The sequence below is a fragment of the Phalacrocorax aristotelis genome, chromosome 1 (assembly GCF_949628215.1).
Source record: "Phalacrocorax aristotelis chromosome 1, bGulAri2.1, whole genome shotgun sequence".
Taxonomy (NCBI): Eukaryota; Metazoa; Chordata; class Aves; order Suliformes; family Phalacrocoracidae; genus Phalacrocorax; species Phalacrocorax aristotelis.
The window spans coordinates 12335760-12345785 of NC_134276.1; positions in this window are offsets into that span (position 1 = coordinate 12335760).

Genomic DNA, 10026 nt, shown 5'->3' on the forward strand with positions numbered 1-10026 from the left:
CCCTTTCAGAATAAAGAGTATATTTTAGGTCCATGTTTTTTTTCCTCTTACTGGGAGTGGTGGGTGGTTGTTTTTTAGTAGGAGTTTTGATGACAAGTGTAGTGCCCAAGCCTAGGGCCCCATTTAATGTGCCTATGAGCAAAGGATGTTCTGGCTGCACTTTGTGAACATGAAGTTAGAAATCAGGTGGTGAGTGGTTTTCTGAAGATGGAGGTAGTAACAGAGTTTTAACCCCCACCTCCACCACCACCACTCTCTGTGGTGGCTTCTGTCTGTCTGAGTTAAAGCTTTCTAAGCCACTTGGTGGAAAGGTTGGAGTAGATGGTCCCTGAGGTCCCTTCCAACCTGGGATTCTGTGAAATCTTTATTTTCCAATAATGAGTGTCATGTTGCTGATATGAACAATCAAAATTATACTATTTTGCCCAATGAACTAATTAGTTATCTAACCTTATCATACCTGTATCAACTTCCTCAGCAGTGTGCACAAGCCACAGGAAGCTCATTGTTCATTGTTCTTCTTCACTGAGTTCCCAGTAAGAAATGTAGGCTGATTTTATGATGCTGGGTACTGGTTTGATTTTTAGATCGCCTGAAGGGAAAAGCACCAAAGCCATGCACAGCCACCCGCTCTTGAAGGAACAGCTGTAAAGCTGGGAATGGTGTAGCTCAGCACCACCACCTTGCCCACAGGCTGGGTGTGGATGGGGATACCAGCAGAAGCATGGAGATGTGTGCACGAGCGCAGGCAGGCTGTGCTGTGTGGGCATGGGAGGATACTGAGCTGGATATCCAGTCTCTACTGCTCTATTGAGCTTTGTGCATGTCTCTCAAGAAGGTGAATGCACCTTGTTAATACCTGCTCAGAAATGTGGAAGTGGCCTTTTTAGTGACTACACAAGCTGGCTGTGTGACCCAAAATGGTGGGAGGGGACTAAGGAAAGAATTGAAGAAGTCTTGCACAGGTGCTTTATCCCATGCTAACTGCTCTCAACTCACACTGTGCACAACTTCTGAACTTTCAGAGTGATATGATTGCTTCCCTGCCCAACTTAAGTCAAACTCTGCAGGCATCAAAATCTTAATTGTCAAAATTGTTGTAAGGGATTTTATTGATTATAATTTACGTGATCCAAAGAAATTGTATATCATATGTTCTAATAATTATCTTAAAGAAATCTCTATGCACTGTACATAAAAAGCAGATTCTCCACTGAACAGCTTCTGCTATCAAGGAAATGCAGTGCATTCTAATGCACTGAAGGAAATTAGGGATAGCTTGGACTTTACATACACTGAAAGGATTTTGTCAACCCACCTTTCAGGTTGGTTTTGGTGGTTTTTTTGCACCTAGGCTTGTACTGTAGACTTGGTTTCAAGGGCTCACAGGAACAGCCTTGTTTCTAACCTATGGATCAAAGCAATTATTTTATATTAAAAGGTAGACAAAGTATTATGTCTGTCTTAAGGAAATTTGTAATTCTGCTTTTATGAAATTTAGACTATATTCACCTCAATGGGTGGGTGTCATCACTACGCAGGTGTTTTCATGCTGCTGGACTGTTGCAAATGGAACACAAGCAGATGAAACAACTAGTTAGTAAGTACTCCCAATGTCTGTGTTGTGCTTAAGACTATCTTGCTCCCCTGAGGCTCATATTGAGGTCCCTGACATTTACTCCTGGAATAAGAGTTAAATAATATGCTAAGAGGAGTACAAGGTAACCCTCACACCATCTATGAAGTGAGCCAAAGAATTAGACTCTTATTCGGGAGTAATTTTTGTACTCAAAGGTTTGAAAAAGTCTGGGGTTTGGGGTTCTTTTTCTGCTGGTACCAAGAAGATGAGGAAACAAAACAGCATAGCTTCCTGCTAAGTACAAAGAAACACTACGGAAAGGACCTGCTAGAGGAATCCACCACAACCACTTGGCTTATGAAAAATTATTTTAAAATGATCTGTCTGAAGATTTTATGTAGCCAGTTTAGTCAGTGGCCAGGTCAGAAGACTTCTTGTCTCAGGGGGTGATGGGGTAGGGTCACGTAAGTGATGAAGAAGGCAAAATCCTGGTGGAAATCAGAATGGTGACAGCTGAGGCAACAGAAGTGCCCTAGAAAGGACAACACTGGAGAAAAGACAAAGCTTTTGTGGTAGCAGCATGTCCTAGATGTGTGCAGTTAGCAAAAGCCCTGGTCTATCGAATGGCCTAATACAGAATAAAATGTGAAGATGCTATTGTTCAGAAGCTCAGCCATCAGGAAGTAAATATCTGCATTAAAATCAAGGCCAACAACACTCCCGTGGCTCCTCTCATTCACCACTGAAGACCCCTTTCCCCACGGACCCACCATAGTCTTGCAGAGCAATATGCCCTTAGCTGAGCCATTTCCAGACACAATGGGGCCCTCAGATAGAAACTACTTCCAGAGGAGTCTCACGTGAGCCCTTTTACCAACCACAGTTCTTACAGCCCATGTTCTGGCAAATAGGCCTTACAGAAGACATCGTAAGCACAGTCAAGATAAAAACCATCTATTCTGGTATCTTGTCTTTCAAAGTGGTCAACAGTAGCTACCTAGGGGACAACAGTAGGTATAGGTCAAGCACTAGTAGCTAATGGCAAGCCTATAGACATGCTTTCCCAGAATAGTGTCACTACTAAGGACTTCCTTTATATATGGTAATTGCTGGTACAGTTTACTTCCAGAAGTCCCTCCAGATGCTTTTGGAACCTATGAAAAGGTTCAACAACTTGAATAAAAGTCATGCAAAGAATTACCTCCTTTGGTGTTTTCAGACTACCAGTTAACACCTTGGTGGCCTGAACTAAAATTGCTAAATTCCAATTTCTACCAATTCAAATCAGTAGCACCAAGAAAATTAGCCGAGGTCACCTTTCCTCATGCTGTAGTGTCCCAGAACACGCTACTCAGATACCTACAGCTACTTTCCACCAACAAGAGCCTTTTACACCTTTACTAAGCCCAACCAACACTGATATGCTAGCTCAGATATTCCCAGTCCCATGAAAAATGGACTAGGTTATTTCTTTGTGGATGTTGGATTATCACTCCCTGGTGGAACACCCTCAGCAGAAATTTCCAAGAATTCAAAGTCAGTACTTCTGCAGTAGGGTTACTAAAATGTTAACCTAATTTTATGGAAAATCCACCTGCTCCCAAAGACTGTTAAATTAAAGCTCAAATTTAAAATGGTTTGTACTTCATTCTAGCCAGCAGGGATATATAGTCAGAAATAAGAGCCTTTCAGTGCTCTTTTAACTCAAAGTCCTATGAATGTTCACATTGCAACACCAGCCCTCTCTGAAAACAGACAATATAGATTTCATTACCATTTGGAGAGGGACTCTGTTTCACTAGTAGTTTTGTTTTCATTTATTAACACTTCAGAGCTCCTCAAAAGCACACACAGTATCTGTATGGACACACCAGCTACCAAAAAGCACAGCCAGCCATGTCTAAGGCTGAATGTGAATCAACAGAAATTTAGGATATAGATGTAGAAAACCATATGAATGTTTAGTATTTTTAGGGTTTTTTTTTCAAACCTTTTCAGTCTTCAGATCCCCTCAGAAAGAAATTAATATTGAAAAAGTAGTTCATTACAAAGAATACAGGTTACTTGGTGACATAGGGATGGGACTTAGGAAGTAGCTCAAGCTAAACTAACCACTAAATACCCAATCACAGGCTTGCTAAATCTAAATCCTTTATTTTTATTTTGTTTCTTTACTAGCATTTTTTGGGTGTGATTCTGTATCTATGTACTGTTTGTTAGGCCAGATTTAATGGCACACTTCTGAAGAGGGAGAACTGTAGGTAGTGGTAACTCCTGTGTTCTTACGTGTTAGAGGAGGGAGATTAGGGAATTGTATGACTTTTCAGACTTACAGCGTTTCATTATTATGCAGCAGACATAGGCAGAGGACTAAATGAAGAACTCATCTCTTCAGAAAATGACCTAAATAAAATCAGTGGGTGAAGAGGCACAGAAACATATGCAGTACATATTGCCAAACACAGCCCTAGAAAGTGCTTCCCACAAGCGTTAGGTCTTTTCAGACCAGCATAGCTTCTTTACTTCTTTTTATATATATCTGTAAAGCCCTTACCTCCCTCTCATCGCAGCTATGCAATACTTGTTCTTTTTTGTACTTTCCAAAGGCTACCCAAGCAACATGATCCTCTGTTTTCTTCATGGAGAAAGAAGAGTTGAAGTGACTGGCCTGCAGGAGAAGAGTTGGGTCTCTGGATGTCTACTCCTGGGATCTGCAATGTTTTTAATACTATACTCCAGCTAACTAAGGGATTACAGTCAAAATTAATGAAAACTCCTGTGTTTTATTTCAGGGGAAGGCAAAATGCTGTTAATCCTGCTTATTTGATAAAAAGAAAGGCCACATTTTTAAGATACTTTTCTGTGATTCTGTGCTGCAGAAGTTTAATTGATCCTTGTTGCTGCTTATGAATTTAACTATTCTCGAGGACTGGACCATTCAAAAATTCAGTGCTCCCATGTAACCTTGCAATGTTTACATGACCCCAGGGAACTTCCACCTTTCAGCAGACACTAGGTGAGGAAATTACAAGTTCCACATGAAATTTATCATAGGATTTGATTAACATGCTGGCATATGCCATCTTTTATGACCCTTTTGCAACATGTCCATATTGCACCCAACAGCTCATGGAGCAGCACTGCACACAGCCCGGCACACTGGCTTCCTGCACATCTACGTTTGCAAAACAATCCCTGATCCTCAGAAAGAAGTGGAGCTACTGGCTGAATAAAATAATGCTCAAGGGAAAATGACAGATTCTGTGCTGGTGGCCAAGTCAGTGGGCCGGTTTAGTAAAGGCAGAGATGAGTCTGTGTCACGGAAGTAGGGGCAGAATCAGAGCTGTCTCTGCAGCAAACTTTTCCAGAAGTCTTTTCTTTGAGCACCACTTTGTACAGCCCACCTTAGAGTGGCACAAAAGAAAATCTAGCTGCCTGTTAGGGACAATTTGCATTTTGTGGGTTTCTGTCCTGCAGGCTGCAAGGCTAGAAGCTCTGGAAAAGTGTTGGAAAGGAACAGAGACCTCCCATCTTGTACTTCAAGGTGTTCCCAAAAGTTTAATTTCATTTCTTTCATTACAAAAACTAGGGAAATCTTGTACTGTCCATTCTGACCCTGCCTTTTTATGAGGATTGACATGCAGCAGAACTTGCCAGTTCAGAAAAATAGTCCTTGCAGCACTTGGCAATTATTGACAAGTAACCTAACTTGGGTGGTGAAAGTGCCTACCTCCAGGGTTATGTGCCCTGTTCCTGGATTGCTCCCAGGTCCCATGCCTGTCTGAGCCCTTCCCAGGTCCTACTTCAGTCCCCTCAGACTCATACTATGCTCTCCATGTGGGTCAGGAGGAGCATCTGAGAGACAATGGTCATTCCACATCTTTCCTTCAGCATGGCTGGACCTGTTTGCCTGCAGAGTACAGCTCTTCATCACCACAGTCCCAGGCTGGGCAAGGGAGCAGGTTTTAGACAGTACAGAACAGAACGCCCATTGCTCACTGTAGTAATCAAACACCTCTCAAATGTTTTATGATAAAAAGAACAGGGATTTTACTTCCCCCCCCAGTTCTTTTTCAGGCTTTTCCCAGTCAAGCCCCACTCTGAAGTTTAGCCAGGATAAAAATACATAGCCAGAACACCAGAATTGGCCTGAAGCTACTGTTGCAAACTTCAGAAAGCTAATCCTCATTTTGCTAGAAAACAAAACCCACAGTCTTCTTTGAGGAACTCAGGAATGTAATAAAGATCAAACTAAAAATGTCCCTTATCTTCGTCTCCACTGGCTATGCAAAAATAGAGGCAGCAGCAGAGATGCAGTAACCTACAGTGAAGTGAGATGATTCCTTTCTTAATTCCTGACTTTCTTCAGCACTCTCCATGTGGAATCCAAAGATGAGTACCTGTCTGAGACTGATGATCAGGAGAGATCACCCTGAGTCTTGTGATATTCTCTTTGGTCTTTTCCATAGAAGTTCCTTCTCTGAACCCAAAATATCCTCATCTGCACCTGCTTGTAATACACCTCTCAGATGAGCTTTACAAAGCTCATTGAAACAGGAGTTAAGTCATACTGTTCACTCACAGCATCAATGAAAATCTCAGTGTACTGGCTGATGTCTTTCAAAGTGTATCCAATGAACTCCAGCTCCCCTAGAATTTTTGCCAGTATTGCCATATTGTTACCCACAATTTCTTGTTGGAAGAAAGTTCACTCTCCCAGAAAATCAGAGGAAGGGGATGGAAGTCTCACTTTCTTAGGAAATTAGGCTTCATTGGATCCCAACACTGCTCAGGCCTCCATGCTTTTCTACCCCGCTGGCTGAAAAACAAAGCAAGCCTTAAACCTCTCCTCTACCTGTAAGCGTGCATCTAGGTCTCTTCAGGTCAACAGCTTTTCCAAAACCTCCCACAGAGCTTTGATATCCGCTGTCACAGAGACCTACATAGCCACAGGGTATCCAGGGGAGTATCTCATCTTGGTCATTTGAGACAAGTGTTGGACTTCCTCATGTTGATCCAAGACCTAGGAGATCTTGTCAAACACTTCATTGCTTTTGAAGGCAGTTCATCACAACTGCCACAGCCATAATGGTCTGTTTGAGCTGCAGAGAAGAAAGGGACATGTTCTTTTGCTCAGACTGAAGTTCCTCTTTCACAGAATCCTCTAGAGACAGGTGTCCCTGAAGAGAGAGATTTCCCTCATTCATCTGGTCTTTCTTTCTCTAGGGGAGAGAGAATATCCCCTTCCTTTCAAACCCTGGGGTTGAGCTACATCTCGGCATGAATTTCCCAGGCCCTGCCTGGGCTCACAGACTGATGAGAGGGATGAAAAGCTGGAATCCAGGCACACTGTCTACCAACCCACAGGGTTTTGATACTCCCATAGCAGCAGCAACAGTTTTCCAGCTTTAGATACTTCCTTAGACAAATTTCTTCCTGCTAAAGCGCATCTCCTCATGCACCATTACTACATACAAAAACAGATGAGCTCTGACATCTCAGAGCTTCTGCCAAAGACCCACAACACCAGCAGTTCTCACCTCTTCCTCGTCACAGATCAGACAGTGAACAGCCACAAAACTGGGTCTCCCTCATTCGAGGGAGAGAGTGTTGTTCCCACACTCTGAATGAAGTATTTATGTCTTTAGAACTGCATCACAAGATGGGGGCGAAAGGTAATGTAAAACGTATGTGCCAGAAAGGCTGTCTGGCATTAGCAACCAATGTAGTCATCCCAAGCTACAGCACTTGCTCCTTAGGGTTTAATCATGGATCAGTTTTGATTTCAAGGATAAGGCATGAAATATCCTCATATAGTTTCATTGAAATGCTGATCTGTTTCTTTCCTCCTATTTTTCCTCCCCACTACACCTTCTCCTTCCCCAAGGCTTGTTGCAGGAAGCCGAGTGGTATATATCCACTGATGTCCTTCCAGACCACAGTGGCCTCCCAAGCTTCAGACATTGTCTCTATGTTGTCAAGACTGTTCAGAGCAGTGAATGATGGGGCAGCCATGTTCTCTTAGCCCTTTGATTCAGCCCTGAGCACCAGTTCTCAGAGAGTGTAACAGCAAAGCAAGAGGTGGAGGTTGCTGGACCATTTCTGGTAGCAAGTTTACTGAAGTTAATGAAGACAAACTCCTCAGAGATTTCCTCTGGGGCCTTCGTATGACCTTGTAGCTCACAAATGACATATTTGAAGTGACAGTAGGCCAGAGACAGCAGGATGTCACTGAAGATCATCTTAATTCTTCACCTACAACAAGAGCCATGAAGGAAACAATAGACAGAAGAAAGACTGAGGCAGCAGGTCAGGTGGAACTAGCCATCAGTGACTGCTTGACTTGAGATCTTCATCTCCATGTCTGAGGTAACAGTGAGCCTAGCCTCCTCTCTCCTGAGAGACCCACTGGTTACAAATATTCCCTGAGCTGGTTAGGTGTCACCACTTTGACCCTTTGGTGAAGGAGAGCAGTTCAGTAATTAAATTGCTAGTTAATTTGCCCAATTTGCAGTTCTGTGGTATTCTCTTCCACGAAAGTTCAACCGGCAAACCCTCTCTAGAGGAGAGATCAGCTGATGCAGCAGGGGAGGGACTGAGAGTTTGCAGCCAGGTGGGAAAAAAAAAAAGGGAATGTAATGCCCGTCATTTAGGAGCAACTGAAATTACTTCCCCTGCATTGACCTGGTGTGCCCTTCAAGAAGGACTTGTTCACTGCAGAAACTTTGAGCCTGCTTGTCCCTGTTGCAGCAAAAGTGTTAAGCATGTTCTGCACATGCTCAAGAACTGTGCAGGGTACGGCCTTTTCTTCAAGGAGGAATCTTCACTGAGGAACAGTTACAGCAGGATCTGAGAGCCACTATCAATGCTTCATACTAGAGAGAAACCTTTGAAGACATTTTGTATTTTGCAAAAAAACCCAACTCCAAAACAGGGCTTTTTTAAATTCAAAGAATGCAAGGTCACCTGGACTGTTCTCATGCCCCTTTGAGGTTAATGTTATTAAGCTGCTGATATAAGCAACCTCTGCAGGGAGATGACAACCGTTTGGAGAACAATAAAGGAGGCCTGGGAGATACTCTGGCACATTTCTATTTGAAAAGCTCAAGTTGTTCTCCCTATTACTTTGAAGATGAAATTTGCTATAGATTCAGGAATGGACTTTGCAAGGGCTGTGTTTTTAAGCCTTTTAAAAAGATTATACTTTTCTTGTGCACAGGAACATCAGGGAAACAGGCAAAGAAATTCTATGAGCAAAACCAGCTTTTGCTGGATTAGGGTGAAATGAGCGTAACAGAGTCAGAGGAATGGAGAACTGGCCTGGAATGTAAAGGCAAAACCTGGGAGAAGGCAACCCCTGCAGAAGAAGATGGAAAAGATGTGACCCCTTCCAAGTACTGGGAGACTCCTAAGTCTCATAATTTCTCTGCTGTTACCAAACATTCAAATCCATAGGCAAAACTTCCCAATTTTGCCCTCTTTGTTAACTACATATGAAGGACATCATCCTGCCATTGTTGTCAGGATTAGAAAAGATGATGATAATGATTCAACGTTTCCAGCCTTTCTGAGAATATACCCAGGCATCAATGAAATGGCACGCAAAAGCATTTCTACTTGTTTCTGTGCATGTTTTTGAACCATGTTGCTCTCAGACTCTCAGTTCCAGGCATCCTGAATACAAGATGCATTTGTTCTTCTGTCTCTGTCTCAGTTCCCGTTTTATAAAATAGGGGTGATAACACCATTTCATCAGATGGGCATTCTAAAAAAATGTGAAGTGTCAGAATATGCAAATGTTTCCTCAACGTCATTAAGTGCTAGAAAAAGCACTGTGAAGAAAGTCCTCTGACAAAATTAATCCCATATTCGGAGCAGGGTTTGAAAAGGATACCTACCCATAGCTGATAGAAAGGAGAAAGAAAATATTCACACAGAATCACAGAATCCCAGGTTGGAAGGGACCTCAGGGATCATCTAGTCCAACCTTTCTAGGAAGAGCACAGTCTAGACAAGATGGCCCAGCACCCTGTCCGGACGACTCTTGAAAGTGTCCAACGTGGCCGAGTCAACCACTTCCCTGGGGGGATTATTCCAATGGGTGACTGTCCTCACTGTGAAAAATTTTCGTCTTATGTCCAATCGGAATCTCCCCAAGAGCAACTTGTGTCCATTCCCCCTTGTCCTCTCCATGTGACTCCGTGTATAAAGGGAGTCTCTGTCTTCTTTGTAGCTACCCCTTAAGTACCGGTACATGGTGATGAGATCCCCTCTGAGCCTCCTTTTCTCAAGGCTGAACAAACCCAGTTCTCCCAGCCTATCCTCATATGGCAGCTTCCCAGTCCTCTGATCATCTTGGTGGCCCTTCTCTGGACCCCCTCCAGCCTGTCCACATCCTTTTTGTATAGCGGGGACCAGAACTGTACACAGGACTCCAGGTGTGGCCT